At 54.6% G+C, this 24,300-nt stretch overlaps 1 protein-coding gene across 2 annotated transcripts in view; it reads left to right on the top strand.

Annotated features, from left to right (window-relative positions):
* Positions 1–1,212: 1,212 nt before the first annotated feature.
* Positions 1,213–24,300, top strand: part of SRRM3 (serine/arginine repetitive matrix 3) — a 171,316-nt gene continuing 148,228 nt past the window's right edge. The window contains exon 1 of one of the 2 annotated variants that reach the window (XM_073315243.1): positions 1,213–1,301. The gene's annotated coding sequence lies outside the window, so the exon portion shown is untranslated. The remainder of the gene's footprint in view (positions 1,302–24,300) is intronic. The other variant, XM_073315245.1, reaches the window with a different exon arrangement.

Raw genomic sequence — 24,300 nt, 5'->3', positions numbered from 1 at the left:
TTTGAACCTGCAACCACTTGCAGACGAAATACAGCACTGTCTGCTGCTCCCCCCAAGCCCCTGCACCATTGTTACAGCATGTCTTTATCTTGCAAAACATTTAGCACCCTCCCTTTCTCTCTTGGATCTGGTGGGCATTTAGTGGGATCTCTTGATTTTGATTGCCCGCCGGGGGCCGATTTATGGCGCTGTCGCATACAAGCCTCCGCCTCTGGAAACCGCACGCTCTCTCTCTCATTTCTGTTCCTCGGGTCTTCTTTTCCTTCAGTCTCACTTTTCAGCCCGAAAACTCTCCCTGCACTGCAGTCTTCCTCGCAGTCATCCCTGCAACGTCAGGTGCAGCCAGTGACCTGCTTTGTAAAAACTGGTTTCAGAGCAGCAGCCGTGTTAGTCTGTGTTCGCAAAAAGAACAGGAGGACTCGTGGCACCTTAGAGACTAACCAATGCATTGGAGCATAAGCTTTCGTGAGCTACAATGAGGTGTAGCTCACGAAAGCTTATGCTCAAATATATTGGTTAGTGTCTAAGATGCCACAAGTCCTCCTTTTCTTTTTGCAAAAACTGATCTCTCTGTATAAGCTTTTGTGAGCTACAGCTCACTTCATCGGATGCATTCAGTGGAAAATACAGTGGGGAGATTTATATACACAGAGGACATGAAACAATGGGTGTTGCCATACACACTGTAAGGAGAGTGATCACTTAAGATGAGCTAATACCAGCAGGAGAGCGCGATCTCCTTACAGTGTGTATGGTAACACCCATTGTTTCATGTCCTCTGTGTATATAAATCTCCCCACTGTATTTTCCACTGAATGCATCCGATGAAGTGAGCTGTAGCTCACGAAAGCTTATGCTCAAATGCACTGGTTAGTCTCTAAGGTGCCACGAGTCCTCCTTTTTCTTTTTGCACATACAGACTAACAGGGCTGCTGCTCTGAAACCTGATCTCTGTGTGTGCGTGTGTGTGTGTGGGGGGGAATCCTGTTTTGCTGCATCAGCCCCTCCTGGGCTCCAGGTGGCCCTGTGGCAGAGGATGTGGTGAGCAGGCGACTGTCTTGCGTGAGGACGGGAGGCCTGCTCGGTGGTGCTGAGCTGTCCAGCATTTCAGCATTGCATTGAGCACTGGCTGCAAAAGGGATTCAGGGGCAGGGTGCTGGAAAGAGGAGGGGGGAGGCAGGGGAGAGCCCTGCAGGGGGGTAGGTGGGACGGAGGGAGAGGAGTGCGGAGGGCTCCAGGAGGGAGGCCAGCAGGAGACGAGAGACGGGCACCAGCCCAGCCACGCAGGATTCCCCGGCGAGGTAAGGCAGGCAGGGCCCGCTGGCTGGAGCAGAGGGGCGCGTGGGGATGGATGCTGCAAAAGCCTTGCTTGGAGCAGAGCCACGGCCGTGGTGGTGGCTGGGGGGAGGAGGGGGGATGTATTTTGGCAGCGATCCAATCTGCTGTGTCTTTGTAAGGGCATGTGTTTTTTCTTTCCCCTTTCCGGCGGAGCAGTCGGTGTAGGTGGGGCAGGGGGAGGAGGCCGTTGGTCTGCCTCCGAGGAGTCCAGGGGAAAGGGGGCCAGGCATTCGGATGAACAATATTTCCCCCTGCGCGTGGGTTTGCGGGTCTTCCGTTGCATCAGTGGGCTGGTTTGAGGCTGCCGAGGTTTGCCGGGGGCAGAGATCACCTTCGCTGCTGGATAAAGGCTGAGATGCCAGCCAGGGGAGGCACACGCTCCGGAGAGAGACTCTCCCATTTCTAACTACAGCAGTTTTACAGTTCCCCCTTCGCAGCGTGGCCGGGAGAGAAGGACATCCAGCTCTTCTCCTTGAATGGATAAACCAAAGAAAACAAGGTTGCCCATGGGCAGGGATGGAATGGCTCTAGGGACCAGGGGACCAGGTCATTCCCCTGCCAAGAAAGAGAAGGGTTGCTAAGCCAAGGCTGTACCCCTGGGTTCAGTCCTAATAGTCCCCACTCACCCTAGGTGTTGTTTAAACCCCAGCAGCTTCGGAGGAGCATGTTACCCTCGAATGTGATTCTCTCACCCGGTGAAAGAGTTTAGAGCAATGCCAGTAGCTCTTCTAAAAACCAAGAGGGATGGGCAAGACGTAGTGGTGGGCAGGGAGTTGCAGGTAAGAGGGGCCCACTGTCGTCTTAGTGGTGTCTTGCACTTCTGTCTCCTTGGAGCTAGGGAATTGGACTCTTCTAATTGCCTTTGTGTTCTGCACTCCAATTTAGCTGGTGGGAGGGCTGGAGCAGTGCGGGTGGCTAAGAGGAAGTTTAGCAAATTTCAGGTTGGCGTGTGATCTTTCATTAATTAATTCATCCTGGAGCAGGGAGGGGCCTGAAATTTTCTTAGGAAATTTTGGGTAGCAGTTTGACTTTGTTTTTTGTGTGTTTTTTTTTTAAAATTTGCACAGCGAACGGTTTCTCTTTAAAATAACGTGGTCTGAGTGGTTTGGGTTTACAGAATTGGGCTTTGAGACAGCTACCGCAGAACGGTTTACTTCAGTGAGGAATAGTTAGAGATTATCCTGCAAATATATCGAGACACATAGACCATGGCAACATATAGTCATGCAGTAACGATACAGTAGAAATTCCATACAGATATTTGTATGCCACTGTTTGGGGAATGAGTGTTAGATGATAGAACTGTGTGTGTTCATTCACATTATATACCTATGTGTGTGTACACACACACACGTTCTGAGATCTAGGTTTTTTGCTCCTTGGCAGGTTACCACATCTGACATAGTAAGATCCAGACCTGTCCTGTGCTTGGCCTTTGCACTCACTGCTGAGGCTAGTAACAGCATCCTAGGGCTCTGAACTGCACAGAACACCGTAGCCAGTCACCCTGAAGCCCCACGCTGTGCTCTTTGGTTTATGCGTAACTAGTGACAGTTAGCTGGCCAGAGGGCTCCTCTGCGTGCCATCCAGCCTTCCCTTTATGGATGTGTTGTTCCAACTGAAACTGGGGGCATCTGAAAATGGGTGCATGTCCTCCAGCTCCTTCTGAGCCCTGACTGTTGTGTATGCCAAGGGCCCTAACCCCCTTCGTGACCCCCAAGTATCAGGGATTGTAATCTGCCTGTTTCCCCTTGTTCTGGGCTGCACGTTTCCACCCTTCCTCTTCCTAATCACACGATGTGTCCCATACGTGCAGACAACTTACATATGTGCACACCTTGACATGTACGCACACCCTCACTCTCCCACAATCTCACTGCCAGCACCTGCTTTGAACGACCCTTCTACTCCGCCTTGCAGCTGGGAGCCCAAGGAAGTTCCCCCAGAGTGGCAGGGGAGCTGCTGAGCTAGCTGCGAAGGAGGCAGAGGAAAAATGCAAGATGTTTCTTTCCATAGGCTCAGAGCATCCCCAGCCAGAGCCAGGAGTGTCATGCCCATCATTCTCCAAAGGGAAAATGCTTCTCCTTCCCAGATGAGCCACGGGATCAACTGCCCCCCAGCCGGCTCTTCCATTGAGGAGGGCGCAAATGAGAACTCTATTCTCGAGAAAGCCGGGTGCCCTTGTAAGTCCAGGACTTCCGTGCAGCCTCTCCTATCTCTGGCAGAGAGTGGCTGGGCATGCTCGGAATCTATGGAAAGAAGCAGCGTCTCGCAGATTTCTTCCGTGTCCCTGCACGACTAGCTGGAACGACCTCCGTGGCTTCCGAGAGGGGCTTATTTACGGTGGTTGTGACTCTGAGGGAGAGACCGTGGGGCTTTTTAAACCAAAGTTTACACCAATCTGCCTATCCTTAAAAGGACATTTCCTCTTTGTACGTTTCCTGCTCTGTGCCACGGGAGAAGTGGCGGAGTTCCAGACAGTCTGCTTTTCAGAAAGAGACACCGCACGTTACCAGGCTCAGTGGCTGACAAGCTCTGGCTGGGGCTGCCCGGATGACACTCCATGACCAGAGTAATCCCTTCCGGTGTTAAAATCTATGATCAGTGACCCTCTGAGCTGCCGCTGGACCATAACACACTGTCTAGTTCTATAACATGCCTCCTGCTGCACCAGACCAGACGAATGATCCATCTTGTTTGTTGTCCGGCCTTTTGCCAGCCCATAACCATGTTGATCTAGTCCCATGTCCTGCCTTTTGCCAGACTGGAGCAGGCCCATGACCCCCCTAGTCAGAGCCGTCCTTCTGGCCTGCTTGATGCAGGAGGTGGGATGAGATGATCACAATGGTCCCTTGAACCCTGTGAACTTATTCTGCTTCCTTCCAGGTGGGAAGACAGCAGTGGTCTGTGTAGTCTGCTCCCCTGGCTCATGGAGCATAGCTCAGTCACCTCCTGCGCCCTGCTTCTGAGAGCACCCAGTGCTCTGTTTGCCTCTGCAACACCCTGGGAGTTGCACAGGTTAATCAGAGGGTGAAGGAGCATTTTCCTTCTTACTGCTTTTGAATTTGCTGCCTTTACGTGGAAGGCACTGCTTCCTCTTTCTTGGTTTCTGGGAAGTGGGAGAGTAGCTCCCCTTTTAAGCTGGACAGTAACACGTTTCCCTTGTCCTCCTGTTCCATGGAGCAAATATTGATTCCTGAGCACCACCACCCCTCGGGCATGTGCTTTCAGGGGGGGAATAACAGGCCTGTTTTTGCTATGACATGGGACCTTTCAGGCCCAAACACCCCCTGTATTTGCTCTCATCTGGGAAGTTAGTTTTGATTGTGTGTGCGCGCTGCAGAAGTAGGGACCGTGGTTGATGGTTTGATATTTTGGCAGCAGTGGCTTTTAGGACAAGTTAGCTGGCTGGTTGCGGTCGGTTATTGCTGTTGCTGATTTGTATTTGCAGTAGCATCTAGAACGCCCAACCCAGGGCCCCTTGGTGGTAGGTGCTGTTCAGACAAATGACAGCAGGCAGTCCCATGACCCCAATTGCTCACACCCTTCGTGTCAGCCAAGGCATGGCAAGTGGACGAAACAGACGAAGGGGCTGTGTGAGATGAGAGACCCATAAATCCAACCGAGCTTAGCAGGATAGCAGAAGTCCCAGCTCACCACTTGCATACCCCGGGCCAAATGGGAGTGAGGCATAGGCACATGGCAGAGGTGGGTTTTAAGGGGCCTTCTGAGTATAGACAAGAGCCTTTGCTATGCATGGGGAGGGTGGCATGGGACAGCATGGAGGGACTTGGAGGAGAAGTGCCTAGGTAGGCAACTGAGGCCACCGGCAGATAGGGGTTGATGGCTTGATAGGTTACTGACATAGGACTTGCCGCATGTCCCACAATGGGTCAGGAATAGAACCGAGCACCTGCTCTAACCAAAAGCCCATACTAACCCCCTCCCCCCAACCCACGAACTCTGCAAGAGGGTGTTGTTACAAGGCACAAGTGTGTCTTGGATTTAAGATGAAAATGAGAATGTATAGCACTTATACATTGATTTATTCTCAGACCTCAACTAGTCCTCTCAGCGAGGTAGGTGTGCAAATGTTACAGGCCAGAGTGTACTGATGGGGAAACTGAGGCAGGGTGGGCATTAATGCAATATTTTCAAAGGTGACCGTAATGGGAGGGAGCCTCCATTTTTGGGCGCCCAACTTGCGACACCGAGAGACTGATTTTTTTCAGAATCTCTGCGTCCGAGCCTTTTAAGTCCTAGCCCTCTGGTCTAACCCTGCCCCAATGCTCACTATTCCAGCGGTATAGAGCTACTGTCCGGGGGCGGGGGGGGTCTCTGAAGTTCCTTGCTTGGCCCCCAGTTCAGGGCAGCCCTTAAGCATGTGCCAGGCTGCCCTGATGGGGGATGCTTTCCTGAATTGGTCTATGTGCTGTCCAAACCTCCAAATAAAAACCTGACTCTGAACCATGTGTGTCAAAAGCTGCAGGGTTATAGGAGCTCTCCTATTTAATAGGAAGGATAATCTGTCTAAGGTGTATATCTGGCCTCCATCGCCCCAGCATCTGAGCAGCTCACAGCATTTAATGTATCGATGCTGCCAACACCCTGGGGGTAGGGTAGTGATGTTATCCCTATTTTACAGAGGGTGAACTGAGGTGCCCTAGCCATGAGCCCATCCTTCTTTGGGGCTCAGGTGTTCCTGCGCTTGGCAGAACTGTGCTGGGGTCAGGGCTTGGCAGGGCCATGGAGAGCCTGACAGGACGTCCGATGGTACGAACCAGGGTGCCCCCGCTCACATATCCCATCCCTCCCCTCTCTTGACAGGTGACACACAAAGTTGTAGAATGTCATCAGCCCAGGAATAGCCGCCTCTGTTCTGTAACCCTGATGGATGGGAATCGCCGGCAGAGGGTGGGAGCCACCTGTGGGGTGGGGGGGAGGAGAGCGTTTCACTGGGGTTGGGGGCGGTTCAGCCCCAAGCCTGTTCTGACGCAGACCCAAGCTGCTCATGGCGAGGAGTTTGTCACTTGTCAGAGGAGAACCAGAAAGTTGAGGGAGGGAGAGCAATCATCAGCCTCGACAGAAATGCTCGGCTTCAAGGGAGCCGGTGAGGTTATTCCGCCTGGGTCCTAGCTCTTTTTGCCAGCAGGTGGAATTTGTTGTAGCAATTTCTCTTCTGCCCCAGCAGTACGGGGGGGTCCCTGTTCCCTGGCAGTGCCTGCTGCCGCTGAGGGGCTGATCCCCAGCTGCCGAGCTTGGAAATCCCCCAGGTGGGAGGGGTTCGGCTCCCTGGGGCAGATCTCTTCCTTTAACACAACATGGGAATGAAGCGTGGCAGAAGGGAGCTCGCTGGCCGGCCCCGGAGACTGCAGACCTCTTGGTGGCCATGGAACAGGCCCAGCATGGGTAGGAATGGCAATGATGCTATGCAGGGGGAGGAAGAAAGGTCCAGTGGTTAAAGGGCTAGCCTGGCCCTCCGGTAGACCTGGGTTTGCTTCCTGCTGTGACCCAAACTCCCTGCCTGATCCTGAGTAAGTCACTGAGTGCCTCAGTTCCCCCATCTGAAATGGGGTTAATAGTCGTGCCTGCAGACATGAGGATAAACATGCAAACGGCTGGATGGTGCTGCGGTGGTGAGGGACGCTCTAAGTAGACAGGCAGCAGTTTCCCCAACCATGCCTCGCGAGAAGGAAGCTTGTTCTTGGGGGTCTAGTCACCCCTTGAAGGGGGACCAATAGCAGAGACGGATTCTGCCACCAGAGACCCCCCCCCCGCCCCGCCTCATTCACAGAGGCTGCTGAATGACTGCCAGCAGCCCATGAGGCCTTGTGGTCATTGATCTGCCCTGGATTTGAGTTATTGACCTAGAGGTGAAAGGGTCTCTGTTCCCTCCCACAACCTCTGCAGCCTTCAGAGCCCTGACACGGCTCCCCTGGGGCCCAGCACCCCGGTTCAGTGGAATTAGCATCCCCAGTAAGCAGCTGCCTTTGCCGGTTGTCAGCATTGCTCTGAAGTGAGGCCCGGGTACAGTGGGTTTCCCCACGTCACACTGTGCTGCCCCTGCAATGTCTGGCCAGCCAGGCGTTTCCCAGGGCTTGTTTGTACTGGGGCCTGAGTGCAAACCATGGAACAAGTCGAGGGCCAGAGGCGCTGCATGCTCCCAGCTGGAGTTGCTGGCCCTCTCTGCCACTGGCCCAATAATATATAGCACTTCGACCCCACAATGCGTCTCCCTGGTGCTTTGCTAATGTTCACACCGCTCTTCTGGGGGAGGCACGAGAGGGACACCTGTGTATGTCACATCCGTACCACAGCCATGTATGTACACCACGTGCATCTATTGGTCCATGTCTGTGCGTACACCGCATGCATGCATGTCCAAGAGTGTGTGTTCATCACATGCATATGTGTGTTCTTGTGTGCATCCAAGAACAGGTGTGAGGCGTTAGTCCAGTACTTGAGGAGCCGATGTATTCGTCAAAGGAATTGCCCCATGGCTATTCTGCAGCGCTCAGGGCTGGTTTCTACTAGGAACTTATTTCGGCATAGCTGTGTCCCTCAGGGGTGTGAAAAATCCACAGCCTGACCGACGTAGCTGTTCTGACCTAACCCCTGCTGTGGACAATGCTAGGTCGACAGAAGAATTCTGCTGCTTTTCGGGGAGGTGGATTTAGTCTGCAGAAGAGAAGCGTGAGGGGGGATTTGATAGCAGCCTTCAACTACCCGAAGGGGGGTTCCAAAGGGGATGGAGCTCGGCTGTTCTCGGTGGTGGCAGATAGCAGAACAAGGAGTAATGGTCTCAAGTTGCAGTGGGGGAGGTCTAGGTTGGATATCAGGAAACACTATTTCACTAGAAAGGTAGTGAAGCACTGGAATGGGTTCCCTAGGGAGGTGGTGGAATCTCCTTCCTTAGAGGTTTTTAAGGCCCGGCTTGACAAGGCCCTGGCTGGGATGATTTAGTCGGGGATTGGTCCTGCTTTGAGCAGTGGATTGGACTAGATGGCCTCTGGAGGTCCCTTCCAACCCTGATATTCTATGATTAAGTACAGCAGCGGGAGAGGCCCTCCCATCGCTGTAGTTGCGGGGTGTCTGCGCTGGGGCGTTTTAAAGGTAGACATTGTCCCCGTGGTTTTATTACCGGGAAGAAGGTTCTTGGTGGATTGGAACCTGAAGCCTGGGTTTAAACTGAGCTGGTGAGAAGGCTCAGCTGGGCCTTTGGGGTGGGAGGCCCCTCTGGCCTGGTGCACATTTGCCCGGTTGGAATAGTGGTGCGCTCCCATGGCTGATGGTATGTGGGTGGGTACACAGGGCTGGTTTCAAATGCTCACTATGGGAGGGGTAGAAGAAGCCGTTCGTACTGACAGCTCTGAATGCAAGGGCCAGTCATTTTGCCATGGACAGTAACAACCGGCGTGCTTAGAGTCTTTGACGTCCCAGGTTCTCTGGAGAGAGTTGTCACCTCGGGACATGAGGGTGGGCCGGGAGACCATGGAAAGATCCTGCAGTAAGGACAGTGCCCACTTGTGGTGTTTAGCACTCAGGAGAGATCTGACCAATGCACACGCTCGCTGTGAAGTCCTTGATTCCAGTGCTGGGGAGATTGCCGGCGCCGGCTGCGTCTGGCAGGCAGGAAGCCTGCCTCTCAGTTAGGGACCACGTTAGGAGAGCAAGGATGAGCTCCTCAGCTGGTGTAAATCTGCATGTGCCCCTCAAGGCAAAGGAGCTTTGCGGAATCTGTCCCTGGGGCTACAACAGCCACCTCCCATTTTTCTTGCCTGGAGGAACTGAAACTTCCCAGGAAGGGGCTAAGGGGGTTTTGTTTGCACAGGATCATTTACCATTTCCTGTCCCTTCTTTGGCACTTGGTGTATCCTCCAGCTGGCTGGGAGAGAGGCAAATCACAGTGGGAGAGGAGGGGACTCGATGCACACATGGCCCATGGCCCCAGGCGGGCAGCAAAAGGAGAGAGAGAGAGGGGTGGGCGAATGAATCTGGGGGAAACATTCTGTGTTATGCCAGGCCCCTCCATCCCAGCTGTGTCGACACAGTTCATACCTGGCCCCTTGCACTGCCCCATTCTCCCCAGCTCTGCCATAATGCCCCTGTTCGGACTGTCAGCACCCCCTGCTGTTGCAGTCCTGCCCCTCCCCCCAAACACAGCTATGCACATGCCTGTCTATCCTATAGCCCCCCTGTGATTCCATAGCATTTAAAGCCAAAAGGGATCACTGGATCATCCAGGTCATCTGCCGTACACCACCCAGCACCCGCCCACTAAACCCAACAAAATCCATCCCTGGCCTTTCCCTAGCTCTGCCTGTGCCCCTCTATCCTGTCCCTCCCCCCATTCCTGGCGTCTGTGGAGTAGAGATTCCTAGTTACGCTGAGCCAGGCTTTGAAGCACAGTGATTTGGCAAGATGCATAAACAGGGATTGGATTGAGAGCCGCCAGCCTGCGATCCCCATGTAGCTGCTGGAACCCAGGTCTCTGCGGGTGAATGGCTAGTGCAAGGACTGGGCAGTACTCTGGCAAAAGGCACCTTGTTGCACTGTGGGAGGGAGCTGGGACATGCGCCCCGGCATGATTCAAAGACTGGAACTTAGAAGAAGGTTTCTAACCACCAGAGGGGCGAGGTTCTGGAAGAGCTGCTCTGTAGGCGTTGTGGGGGAGATAACTGGATTTGTTTTAAGAGCGAGCTGGGCAGGTTTATGAGTGTGATTGTGTAACGGGTTTGCCTGTGAAGGTAGGAGGCAGCAGCTCTGGGGCTCGCTTCCTGTTTATCTTATGTTCCTAAACTTCATGCTTTGTGGTTTCAACCAGCTCCTGGCAGGGATCCCCCTGCCCCAGTGTATTCTGGTTTTGGGGTTTTTTAAACTTTCTCTGAAGCATCAGGGCTGGCCGTGGCTGGAGAGGGGGCATTGGGTGGGAGGGCTGGGCTGGCTGGTTCTTGCTCACATGCTCAGGGTCTAACTGGTCGTCATGTGGGTTCCCCAAGTCAGATTGGTAGTGGAGTGGGGGGGATGTTCGCCTTCCTCTGTAGCAGGGCTGGGGGGGGATTGCTGGGATTATCTGGTTCTGTCTCACTTAATTCCCTGCCATTGCGGGAGCCGCAGGCACTGCTGCCCTCGGCCTGTCCTGTTCTCTGCCTGGGGCTCGTAATAGTCTAGTCTCCTGGGGGCTGCGATATGTGGTCTCCCTTTGGCTGTTGGGGCTCATGTGGGGGTGCTGGTGCAGTGGACTGTGCTGTACAGGGGGGGTCAAACCAGCTCTGGCCTTAAACTCTGTGCCCCTCTGACTCTCGCACCTGAAGTGAAGCCGGGCAGGCCTGGCGTGAGGGGGCGAGGAGCAGCTCATGCTGCCATGCATGCTGGTGTGATGCCAAAGGGAGAGGGCAGGAGGGCAGGGACCACCTGCTCCCCGCACTCCTGTCATCTACCGACGTCGCATCCTTTGTGCGCGCTCAGAGCCCCCCGGGCCATCTGGACGAGCTCCCGCCGAGGCTCGTAATGTTGGCGATTCAGCGTATCGGAGGATAGGTTTGCGACGGGCCTCGCTCCCCTCCCGGACTGGCATGGACAGGTGCGAGGGCCGTCGGCTTGCTGGTGGTGCAGGCACTGCGCTGCTGGGCCTCGCCGGGGGCACCTGGGCCCGTGGGAGCCGTGTGTGCCGGGGCTGGAGCGAGCCTGGGGAACAGCTCGGGGCTGAGAGGAGGCCCTGTTACCATGGCACCAGCAGCCTGTTCCCCGGGGCTTTCGTGCGCGGCACACGTGTGATTGCTGGCGGCCCTCGGAAAGGGGAGAGGGACAAGGGTGGGAGGGAAGCTCACCTAGCTGCAGACCTGGTCCCTCGTCCCGAGGGAGCCCCCTCCCCACCCAACCCCGTTAGCCCTGTCCCATGGGAGCCCTCCACTACCCACATCCTGGGGGAGCCCCCCATCTGACCCCATTAGCCCTGTCCCGTGGGAGGCCCCCACTACCCACATCCTGGGGGAGCCCCCCACCTGATGCCGTTAGCCATGTTCTGAGGGAGCCCCCCATTACCCGTATCCTGGGGGAGCCCCCCACCTGACCCCGTTAGCCATGCTCTGAGGGAGCCCCCCATTACCCAATCCTGCAGGAGCACCCCACCTGACCCGTTAGCCCTGTCCCATGGGAGGCCCCCCACTACCCACATCCTGGGGGAGCCCCCCACCTGACCAGTTAGTTCTGTCCTGAGGGGTCCCCCCCATTACCCCTATCCTGAAGGGTCACGTTAGCCCTGTCTGAAGGGAACCTCTCCCCCTCTGCCCTAGTTTAGGCTTCACGAGTGAACACTTGTGCCGTGTCGCCCGTCGTTCTCTGTCCTCTGAGCAGGCTCCGAGTCACCCTCCTGTGAGACGATGGGCCAGAGGGTTCCCAGTTAGGTCGGAGCTCCCTTCTGCCCCGGAGGAAGCTCTAGAGAGACCTCCGGCCCCCTTCACCCACGCCTCCCCTATCGAGCGTTACCCTTCCTCTTCCAGTCCCACCTCGAGGGCCTGGCCGAGACTGGGGCCCCGTTGTAAGTGGGCAGCGGGGAGTCTGGCGCCCCAGGTACAAAAGGCTCACGCCCCAGGTGCTCAGAAGCACAGAGGCATCCCTGATTGCCAGCCAAACAATGGCTTAGCGGGGGGGGCGGGGGGGCTTTTGGTATTATTGCAGTAGCCCCTACCAGGCTCCATTGTGCTAGGCGCTGCATGTACACCGAGCGAGGGACCCCATTCCACAGAGCTCGCCGTTTACACAGACAAAGGTTGGCGCATCATCCCCACTTCACAGATGGGGTGGGGAGTGGAGTCCAGAGCGAGTGACATGCCCAGGGTCGCACAGGGAATCTGGGGCAGGGCCAGGAGTTGACCCCAGCTCTTCCTAGTGACAAGGCTGCACAGGGAGGCTCCCCCTGGGTGTGCACGCTGTCCATCGCACTGCGGAGGGCTGTGCTCATGGCATCCCATCGAAACCCACCGAAGAACAGGTCCCGCGGTTCCCACTGACGATGGGGCCAGGAGTTGGTATTTGGGGCGGCAGATGTCGCCTGGGGGCTGGCGCGCTGCCCCCTGTGGGAGCTGAAGTTCTTGTGGGCAGCGCTGGTGTTTTGGGGCCTGTCGTCCATCCGTCAGCCTGGAGAGCTGCCCCTGCCAGGGGACGTGTCCGCTGAGGGGGTAGGACTGGCATGCCAGCTGCTGTGTAGAAGGAAACCCAAGAGCCCGTTAATTACAATACCTCAGTGCACCTGCTGGGCTGGGAAGAGGCTACACAAACAATGCCTACAAAGCTGATCCGTTTCCCTGCAGCTGGGACAAACAGAGACGCAGCAAAATGAAGTGACTTGCTTCAGGTTACATGGGGTCAGCGACAGAGCTGGGTGTAGACGCCTAGATCCCCAGTCCTGCGCCTGTAACCACTAGGCCACACGCCCTCACCAGGTCCCCTGCAAGGGCATCTCACTGTGTTTTGCAGTGGCTCTGGGGCTCCCTAGCCCTGCCTGGATAATTGGGCTGCCCAGTCGTCCTCCCCAGCTCTTCCCTGGCTTCATGGCGAGTGCTGCTCTGTCTGCACGTCTGCCCAGCACTCTAGCCCCGGCTGAGGCCCCAGGGGGGAGCTGCCCGGATTTTCCCAGCGTACCCTGGCGAGACAGCACCGTGGGTGCGAAGGCAGAAGCACGGTTGTCAAGTGGATGTGTTTCGGGGGTGGGGGAGGAATGCCAGGTGGACACGGCTTGCCCATGTGTGCTGTAACCGGGGTCAGACGCAAGCCTCACTGTCGTTTGGAACATCATTTACAATGTCACAGCAGGGAGGGAGGCTCGGGGTGCTAACTGGGGACTGGAGGACGGGGCTGTGCACTGTTGGGGAATTTAATGGGGGAAGGGGAGCTTTCTGCCAAAAGTGGGGGCTGTGCCCTAGCGATTCCTGTCGTAGGCTGGCCTGTTGCACGGCTATTTCATTGCTTTCTCTGCTGGTGGGGAGAGGGTGACCTGTCTCCTCAACCCCCTTCTTCGTCCAATTGCAGGAGCACGTGGGCTAACTTGATGGCTAGCCCAGAGCACGGGCCGGGGACCACTGAAGAGCAAGCTGCATGGCCGGTTTGGGAGCTAAGGGGCTCGCCTTCCCTGCAGGACTGGGGCAGTGTCCCCCAAGACTTAGCCAGAGCTGGGGCTGGTCAGAGCAGCGTTACCACCAGACTAGCTGGGAGAGACAGGAAAGTGAGCCCCCACATTAATGCTACCGACTCCGTTAACCCCTCGCTAACCATGCAGCATGCTCAGTAGCTCAACAAGATGGACCTGCTAAGCAGTGACTGATGGAAAGACAATAGGTCCCTACGAGAGCGCCCTGCCATCTTAGTGCTTGAGGGAGGACACTGCCTAGTGCTGCATGGCTGTGCAATGGGACGGGAGGTGCAAGTGACCTTGGTCTGCTCTGCAGAGGGCACGCTCCTGGTGCGCAAAGACCAGGGGAACCCCAGCGCTGGCCTAGAGCCCTGTGTGTCTAAACAGCCGTTTCCAAGCTCTCTTTGTGACATTCCACCCTGACCCCTGTGACTTGGAGAGTCAGGCCATTCATCACTGATGTCGTTAGATCAATGACATCAAGGACCCAAATGGGAGCACTGGGGAGGAGGGGCAGGCAGCTCGGCTTAGCCCGCAGAAAGCACGCCCACGCTGGGGAGAAGATGGGGCACAGCTGTAACATCTGGCTTCTCGGCAGAGCTTTGGGGCCAAGGGGCAGCCCAGGCCACAGCCCTGTGCACTGGCTGGTCTGAGCTGCTTTTTCCACCTGCATGCACGGGGCCCGATCCTGAGCATTGGCAGGTCCCATAGGAACCAATAGGCGTAGCAGCTGCTCAGCCCCTCCGTTCAGGATCAGGCCCAGTTTGCAGCCTGCGTGCCCCAAGCTTTAGCCCTCTTACGTAATCCCCCTATAACTGCTTATATTTCTGGCATAAATCCCCCCCTATGCTATTTCCAGCCCTGTAATACATCCCTTCTTAGCATTTCTGCTGCTGACATAAGCCCCCCTCTTTATCCTGTCTCAGTTATAAAACCCCTCCCTAACGTCCGGCCCGCAATGTGCTGACCCCTCTCCCATTGCCCCAGTGGGCTTTCTATACCCTAGCTAAGACACTGGCCTTAAACCCCCCAGAATAGCGGACTTTGCATTGCTCAAATGGCCAGCAGCAAGCACTTTGTGCCTGCAGTCGCCTTCGCTGAAGCCCTCAATAGCACTTATCATCTGAGGATCTCAAAGCACAATATTTACAGATGGGGAAATTGAGGCACGGAGTTACTGTGACCCCACTGAGATTTTGCTGTCAGTAGCAGAGCAGGGACTAGAATCCTGCTGTGACTCCAATGCCCCGCTCTCACCCTGGTTGCTATAATTAATAATAATAATGATATTGGGCTGTAAACGAACGTAGCGCTGCATGACTCAGAGCCGGCCATCCCACGCTGCTGCGGAAGTCAGCTCAGCGGAAGTGTTGAGAAGCGGGGCTCTGATAGTAGACTAGAGTGTGGGGCTGCTAATTGGGATTATATAGCTATATATGGATATGCCGGAGAGCATTCCCCCACCAAAAGCGTGGGAGCCCCATCGTGGGCCTGTGTGTTTGCTGCCACATGCTGTCTGCGTGGATGGCAGATGCTTGCACAAAGCCTGCTGCTGGATTGAAAGCAGCATGATCCCTGGGAAGTAGCAGGCTGCTCTGTCCGTATCTGAGCCTGTGTGCTGTGTGTGGAGGAAGGCTAAGGGCATTCAGGTATCTGATTCCACCAGCTGGTTGTGTGATTAAGCAACACAACATCCCTGATTTGACAAACCCAGAATTTACCACACTCCTTTTAAACTGCAGTGCCTGTAATCCCGAGAGTGGGATTTTGTCCATCCCCTTGATTTTATGAAAGTTTCCAGTGTCTGGAATGGTTTGAAAAAGGACCATGCGTGTATATGGAAATGAGAGCATCGACAATTACATTAGACAAAGAGGAAATGAGATTTAGAAGAGAGAGATTTTTTTATTTGGGCTGCACGTGGAAGGTGCTCAGATACTATGGTGATGGGTGGCAGTATTAATCCCAAAGATAAACCCTCATGCTTCAGGGCATAAACCAGCCACTAACTGACAGTGGTCAGGAAGAAATGCTTCCAGTGGGCAGGTTATTCTGTAGCTGTGGGATTTCTTGTCCCTTCCTCTCTAGCATCTGCTGCTGGCCACTGTTGGAGACAGGATACTGGACTAGGTGGACCTGGGATCTGATCAATGACTGGCAATTCCTATGGTGCTAGGGCATCCTCAAACCAGAATTCTAGCCAGCTTCTTTGCGTAACTGGTGATAATTGCCCCTCTCTCTCCTGCTGTTTCACTGCCTGGTCCATGGGCAATGGGTGGTCTGCCTGGTCCATGGGCAATGGGTGGTCTCATTGCATAAAGCTATCCAGTCCTTTTGTTTTGTGTATGGGTTAGAACATGGAGGTGTGGACTTCTGGGTTTTATTTCTGGCTCTTCCAGTGACTTTACAGTGTGACCTTGGACAAGTCACTTTAATAATTCTGTGTCTCAGTTTCTCTGTCTCAGAAATGGGAACAATACTGAGATATCAGGGTTGATCTCGTTCTCACACATGTTTATTTCTCTATTTAATAATAATAATGTCATAAAATATCACATTTCTAACTCTGTGCACTGCCATGGTACCTTTCATCTCAGGCTCTCCAAGCTCTTGAGAAAGGTTCCCTAAGAACCATCCCCATTTTACAGATGGGGAAAGTGAAGCACAGAAAGATGTCGCTTGCCCAAGTCCCACAGAGGGTCAGGAATAGAACCCAATCCCTCTCTAAAGGTCTAACCACTAGACCCCGGTTCTCAACCTTTCCCATACCATGCCTCTATGTTATGATGGGAAAAAAGTTTCAGGACCCCTCTGCTCCCATCTAGCCCTAAAGAAAGGGAGGGTGGGTTTGCCTCGTCTGGACCCGTGTCTGACCCCCAGAACCCATGCACTAGGCCATACTGTGTTTGTTTGTACACACGCCTGGGAGAGCGATAGCTATGTAGAGTGGCTTCTCATTGCTATACTTCCGGGCCAAACCATCTGCTGGTGTGCATACTTCACCGCCTCCAGTTGAGCTACCCCAGCAGGGAATTTGGCCCTTCTGGGGCTGCCTGTGTAATCCCAGTGAGATGCACAGGATTCGGCTCTTTAGCCCCGGGTCGGCAGGGTGGGTGGGCGAGGAACACATTGTAGCAAGCAGCCCTGCAGGCAGCCGTCCGCAATAGCCTGTCAGCTGAGCTGAGCCTGTTCCCTGAGGGGAAGCTGGAAGTGGCTGGCCATTCCCTGGGGTCCCCACATCAACTCGGAGAGCTGCCTCCCCATTAAGCTAGGAACAGTTTCCCACTCCGCTTAGAAATGTGACTGTTGCATAAGGAATCCAGCGGCCGGGCTTGAAAGGTACAGGATGTTCCCCTCCCTGCAGGCCGGCTGTCCTGTAGGGTGAGCTTGGAGCTGGAGATGTGTCCATTTCCATATCACTTCCTCCTCACATTACATCGCAGCTCACCCCCCAAACCCCGATCTCCTGGTTCCCGCATAAAGGCCTCGCTCATTCATTGCAGCTGGAATTTCCAAAGGACTCTAACCCCCTTAGGCTCCAGGTTAAATGACCCTCCCCCAGCCATCACGTGTCTTTCACACTGATTTGTGTGAGCACCATCCATGCACGAGAGACTAGCGGGCTTTAGGGGTGGCTTTGGAATAGCTTCTTGCCCTACCTGTGTTTTAAGGAGATCTGCTCCCTGAACTCTATCAGGTGACTGGCCTATACGCTCTGCGTGTCACGGCCCCGAGGGAGGTGGTAGGGGGTCTGGGTTTTCAGCCCCCTTGGGAGTGATGTCACATTGAAGCCCGAAACCTGGTAACCGTGATCTCACCCACGCAGGTGTTATTAGTGCCTCTTTCTCTCTTATTGTGTCTAGAGCAGCGTTTGAAGAACACGCTATGCAATTGCTTTACCCTGACGTACCTCGCCTGGGCCGTGCCTGGCTGCGCCGAAGAGGGTTGCCAGTTTGAATGTGCGTGTGTCTTCAGTCTGCCCTGCCATCTCTGGGAGCAGATGCGTTAGCCGGGGGGCTAGCCAGATGGATCATCTGTTAGGTTAGCCAGGAGAGTTGTCTCAAAGTGGCTGTGTATGGTCAGGGTTTTGCTGCCCGTTCTGGATCTGAAAAGCATAGCTGTGCTCCAGGGCATAACTGTCTCACCTGTGGGGGTTAGCAGGGGCTTTATTCCCACCTTGCAATTTGTCACTTTCATTCTGTTCTCTTTTGCCTTCTTCTCAAGCATGAGGCATAGGGCGGGCCAATAATGTGTTATTCAGGAGGTCAGGGCAGATGATCAGAATGGTCCTGGCTGGCCTTAAAATCTAGGGCTGAAATCCTGGCCCTGTTGAGTTTTGCCGTGATTTGCAATGGGGTCAGGATTTCACTTTACGATGAGGTGTGCCAACCCCGCCAGGAGGGGGTTACTGAGGGCCTGTGGGCCCAATCAACCCTGTCCCTCTACACCTACAGGAGGTGTGGCAGGGGGCTCTGGCCAGTTGGGGCCTGCTCAGGAAGGAGAGGGCGAGGGCAGCCTGGCTACAGCTGGGTGCTCGGAGTCAGCCTACTAGGGCGGATTCCCCGGGGACAGGGAGACTGACAGGTTATTTGAAGACAGGCAGAGACTGGCAGGATGTCCCCCTCTTGAGTTCCCTGTCTCACTGGAAGGGCTGCAACAGGACAGTGTCTTAGTCAGAGGGCAACAACTCCATCACCCCAGATGCCATGAGAAGTGATGCCACCAAGCTGAGACCCTGCAGCAGGGTGAGTAAGGCTGTGCTAGGCCATGGGGAGTGCACCCTGCCACAGACTGGTAGACAAATCCTGTGCTCCTAAATATACGTTTATCCACGTGGCTAACTACTAATTATCCCCATGCACCGATTAAACGCCACCATGAAATCCACAGCCCATGGACGCTGTGGATCTTGTCAGACCACAAATGATTTAGCTACCACATTAATGAAGGGTGCTACATACTGTCTAGACACCTCCCTTACACTCCCGACATTCCCTGACGTGCTGTGCCTCAGTTTCACCATCTGTGAATTCGGGATCGTGATCCTTGGGTCGCACTTCACGTTAAGGTTCCATTTATAAATGCCTTTGCAAAGGTCAAATATTAACAGGTGCTTTAACATCTGTTAAGAGTGATTGTCATGGAGCCCCATGGGCTGGACTTTCTAGTAATGGGCTTATAACCATCCATTACATTCACAGACGCCAAGGCTAGAAGGGACCACGTGGATCATCTAGCCTCACCTGGTGTAGAGTGCAGGCCAGAGAACTACCCCACAATAATTCCAGAGCAGATCTTACATGCTGCTCACATCTGTCACACACTTATGGCACCTGTTAATCATTGATTAACCCGTTGTAAACAAACCCTTACTGTTCTTCCTTTCTCTCACTGTGCGTGTGTCTTGTCTATTTAAACTGGAAACTCATTAGGGCAAGGATTGTCTGTCTATGTACAACGCCTAGCACTGTGGTGCCTTGGTTTTGGAGGGGGAAATTTAGGGACTCCTGTAATAGACGCTGTTCCGGATCTAGGTATGAAGTGCAGGTTTATGGCTAGCAATGGAGCTGCATTATGAGTCAGCAGTGTGCCCTCGTTGCCAAGAAGGCTAACGGCATATTGGGCTGTATTAGTAGGAGCATTGCCAGCAGATCGAGGGAAGTGATTATTCCCCTCTATTCGGCACTGGTGAGGCCACACCTAGAGTATTGCGTCCAGTTTTGGGCCCCCCAGTACAGAAGCGATGTGGACAAATTGGAGAGAATCCAGCGGAGGGCAACGAAAACGATTAGGGGACTGGGGCACATGACTTACGAGGAGAGGCTGAGGGAACTGGGGTTATTTAGTCTGCAGAAGAGAAGAGTGACGGGGGATTTGATAGCAGCCTTCAACTACCTGGGGGACGGGGGCGGGGGGGGGGGGGCGGTTCCAAAGAGGATGGAGCTCAGCTGTTCTCTGTGGTGGCAGATGACAGGACAAGGAGTAATGGTCTCAAGTTGCAGTGGGGGAGGTCTAGGTTGGATATTAGGAAACACTATTTCACTAGGAGGGTGGTGAAGCACTGGAATGGGTTCCCTAGGGAGGTGGTGGAATCTCCATCCTTAGAGGTTTTTAAGGCCCGTCTTGACAAGGCCCTGGCTGGGATGATTTAGTTGGTGTTGGTCCTGCTTTGAGCAGGGGGTTGGACTAGATGACCTTCTAGGTCTCTTCCAACCCTGATATTCTATGATTAGGGACCACACAAGCTGAATCCATGTGCTGTGTGGACTACGTCTTCCATCTTATTGTATCCATCTGCAGACATGCTGGCTCCTCCTGCCTGAGCTTGAAAAGAGTCGGTCCAAAACCCAAGATCCAGCCACCTGCAAACTTTGAGGGGTTGGGGGTCAGCCCTAGCAACCAAGGACTCATCTCTCTTTTAAAAGACCCATCTCCTTTTGGCCTGGGTGGTGGTAGCACCCACTTTCCTCTTGCCTTCAGCCGTAGATGTAGAACAGTTCGTTCTTCTCCCGTCTGATTCATCTGGAGGTGGCCGCACGGGGTGATGGGCGGGAGTGAGACATTCCCTGCTGACCTGGATCTGAGCCCCATGTGAGCAACACTCAGAGTTGCAGAGCGAGGCTAAATATTGATTCGTTTTTGAAAAGCCAGATTAACCCTTTCTCCAAAGTTTTCTCCCTTCTGAGCTGGATTGTTCCCCCAGCTATTTGCAATCCACGAAGTCAGGAGCCCTGTTGCTTGGCAACCCTCTAGCTTCTGTACCAGATGACTGATCTATTTTAAAAATGTGTAAATATATTCTTCCTCCCTGCCCCGCTGGTGCCTAAGCCCTAGGGGCAAGTGCTGGCCAAACGAGCTGAGTCTCTTAGCAATTCGGGATAGATGCCAATCAGTGGCTACAATTCCCTCTGTACCCCTCCTCCCACCGACCGTAAACAAAATCCGTTAGCCAAAGCTTTTAAAAAATATGTAGCTCAAGGGTCTGATCCTCCTTGTTACTTACACCAGTGTAAATCTGGAGCGATTTCTTTAAAGTTAGTAGAGTAACTGGTGTAAAGGAGATCAGAATCAGGCCCCCTTGTCTCCTGGCTCTCAACCACCCTGACTGGTGCTTTGTGGCTCCCCACGGCAGCACATGGCAGGCACAGAGGGAAGCGCAGACGAGAGGCTATTGGGTGGGAGAATTTTCTGCAACGAAATTATCATAGGAAACTAGCTGGCCAGCAGCATGGAGCCTTTCTCCTATGGCCCAAGATTCAACTGGACATCTCATCTCTGCTAATTTCACACGCTGCCTGAAGCAGCTGAGGGCTTTGTTCGGGGGCGGGGTGTGTGTGTCTGATGCAGCAAAGTGTCCCCAACGCAAACAGTTCGAAAGCTCCTTGCATGATAAAACCAGGATCCATCACATGGCTCTGCTCGTATAGCTCCCTCCTCCCCTGCAGCCCCCTCTGGTGTCTCAGTCGAGAGGACCCAATGCACCTTACTGCACGCCTACACCCCTCTTCGGCCGGTTCTGAACCCCCCAGCAGCCCCATCCGTGCGCAGCACTCCTGATCCCATTTGGTTCCACCCCTTGACGCACAGTGTCCCTCAATCCCCATCCTATATCAACCCCTGATAGTCCAGTCCAGGACCAAAAGGTACTGTACCTGCCTCTCAATTTGCATCCTCAGCATCTCCTGCTGGGTTAGTGCTGAGTTCTGTGGGGGGGGGCACCCCACTCCTCCTCCTAGGTGAGTGGACCCCAGGCTGCTGTAAGAGATAGGTTAAGGCCCTGTTGTGCTGTGCCCGTGAGCTCTCTCCGCGGCTGGCAGGAGAGATCCGTCACCTCAACCAGCTTGTGAAAACTGATCCAGGCAAACAATCGATGCTACAACCCCCGGGGCGGTGGAGGAAGCAATGGTGGCCTAGAGTAAATGGCCACGTTCCTGTGGATTGCCCCTTGTGTCCTCCCCCTGCCAAAGCTGGCAGAAGCATCTAACAGGGCTCTGATCTCTGCACTCCACTGGGAACACGTGGGCCAGCAATCAGGCTCTCTTTCTCTGTCTCCTCCCATTGCACTGGCCACACAGCAATGTTCCCTGATGGACCAGGCTGGGAGGGGCAGGGAGAGAGGATGATTTAGTTGGGGTTGGTCCTGCTTTGAGCAGGGGGTGGGACCAGGTGACCTCCTGAGGTCCCTTCCAACCCCGATATTGTATGACTGTAAATACATATGGGGTGGTGCCTGATTTGTACAGGTGCTGAGCTCCCATTGGCTTTAATTGGAGTTGTAGGTCCTCACCACCTTCGCACATCAGGCTCCTACTGTATATAAAGGCATGTAGGTGCAATGAATTGGCTGGTGTGTGTGTGTGTGTGTTTTGTACTGGTTGGATGCTGCCCAATGTGCTGCTGGTTATGATATCGCTTGGTAGTTGGAGGCCCCACTTAGAGGATAAAAGCCCTAGTACTGGTGCCACCTGATGGAGAATCTCCATTTGCTCCAGTGGCAGAGGCCTGTGTTTTGGAGAGGAAGGTCCTGAATTCTCTCTCCTCTCCTGCATATGGCCGTGGGACCCGCAGTGCAGGTCTGTGGCCAGCCCTTCCCTATTGGAGGAACAGTGGGACTGGAGCAGGGGAGAAGATGAGAGCTAACTCAGGTACTTGTGCAGTGAATCATGGCCACGCACGTACCATGCTTCACGAGCGGGGTCCGAGCTGGGGCTGTAAATACCACAGCACGAGGCCCTCCCCGCTGCACTACGGGTCCGGCTGGTAGCTGCAAGCGGCAACGTGTTATGTAGCTATGGCTGGCCAATAGAGTGCCCCATGACCACGGCTGTAGGCTTGGACTAAAGGTATAGCTTGGCTCAGCTGATTGCGGCCTCTGGGCACAGTGGTGGATCCATCTTGTATTAGCCTATAGCAGCCCCTGTATCTCCATGAGGCGCTATCCCTCCCCGAGCTCCTGGCACCAACTGTCCCACTGTTTGGTGGGAGGGTGGCGTGCGTGCCCCTCTGCAGCTGGCTCCATTGGTTGATTTGAGGAGGGCCAGCGTGGCCAGCCCTCTTCCCTGCCCCGCTGACTTGCACTAAGGTGACAGCAGGGATGCAAGGTGACTTTCTTCCCCGCCCCCCTGACTTGCACTCAGGAAGCTCAGGAATGCAAGGTGGGGTTGGAGGAGACTCTGACTCGTACAAGGGGGCAGCAGTGCACCCCCTTTGGCTCAGGGCACCCCCTTTTTGTGCCCATTGGGAGGCTGCAGAGTGGCATGGATATTGCTCCTAGCTTGAGAGGCCCATGTCCTGCAGGGCCTGTTTCTGCAGCAGCCGCCGACTCCCTGCCGAATGCAATATGGCTCTTGTCAGAGGGCTGAAGGCCTGGGGAATGTGTAAAGGTTACAGCACTGCCAGGGGAAGCCAGTCAGCCCAGAGAGAAAAAGCTCAGGACCGGAGTCTCGGTGACACCAAGGTCTCTTTGTGCTGCTCTGGCAGGGTAAAGGGGTGGAAACAGCCTCCTGAGAATACTCCCTGTCTACGGGGCCTCCCCATCATGGGTAGAGCTGGTGGGTGGCCTCTGTTCCTAGCACCGGCTGTGCTGGGGGCATGGCTGGAGGGCGTTTCCCAGAGCCCATGGGGAGCTGAGTGTAAGATAGAGCAGCCCCAAGGCTGCTCTAATTTAAACCAGGGGCTGGGCGAGCCGTGCAATACAGCCCCTGCTCCAAGCACAGGAACGGAGAGACTGAGAATACCCGCCTGAGTGTAGTAGTGAGAGGGCAGTTACTGTAAAGCGCCCCCTGCAGCCAAGCTATGGATGAGATGAAGAGATGCCGTCAGCTAAGGCACCGCAGCTCCTCTCCCACGAGTGGAGCTTTCTCCAGGTTGTCCCCTTCCCTGCTGCCCATTGTGCCATGTTCCTTCCAGACCCCTGGGCCTGGTAAATTGGGAGTGGGGTGGGTGCATTCAAGAGAGCCCTGAATTATGGGGAACTGACAAAGTGTTGCGCAAAGCCCAGGTGGAGAGAGCTGAGTTAGTTCAAACAGAACGATCTTGGTGGCTTCCTTTTCTGCTGCGACTACCGAGCCTCTCCAATAATCCCCTGGGAGGAGCCGGACCCTTGTTCTTTGCATTCGCGCTAAGGAAAGCCCTGAGCTGAACGAGTCTGCTGCTCCCCTTTGCAGAGCATTTGGGTCCCGGGTCCCTGCTGGCCTGCTCTTTGTGCAGCCATTGACACCCCTGGAACAGCCGCCATGCTGATTAGGGAGCACTTCACCCCCGTGGTGTAAAGGATGACACATAAGGCGGGTGCCGGGCCACGGGATCCTGCATCTTTAACTTGGGTTGTTGGGAGAGCTTTGGGCATCTGGTCGGAGGAGCAGTGGAAGAGCCGATCTCAGCCTGCTGGTGTCTTGCTCGTGACACGACGACACCATTGGATTGCAAATAACCGCGTTCATTAACCGTGTACAAATATGCAAGGCCTTGACACTTCTGTGCACTGCTGCCCTGGCAGGATTTTGATGGCTTTTGCAATAGCAGATAAGGGGGCCAACTAGAAGGCTCCCATGCTGTACAAAGGGCCCAGTCCGATACACCACACCTCCCGGCCCATTTCCCTGCAAAGTCCCAAATCAGTTTATCCAGGAGGGGACTTCTCGATCGGTTCTCTGGCAACTGACGGCTCTCCAGCCCCATGCAGGCATGTGCTGGACACACTGGGCTCACCCTCCAGCCTAGACAATTGGTGCTGGGGTTCAACAGGCATCGAAAGGGGGGATTATTCCAGAGCGCTCTGCCTGGGCCGACTATTGCTGCCAGTGGGTTCAAGGGGAGTCGGACAAAAAACC

This window comes from Lepidochelys kempii, chromosome 17 (assembly GCF_965140265.1).
Source record: "Lepidochelys kempii isolate rLepKem1 chromosome 17, rLepKem1.hap2, whole genome shotgun sequence".
NCBI classification, from domain to species: Eukaryota; Metazoa; Chordata; order Testudines; family Cheloniidae; genus Lepidochelys; species Lepidochelys kempii.
This window is presented reverse-complemented; position numbering and strand designations above follow the sequence as displayed.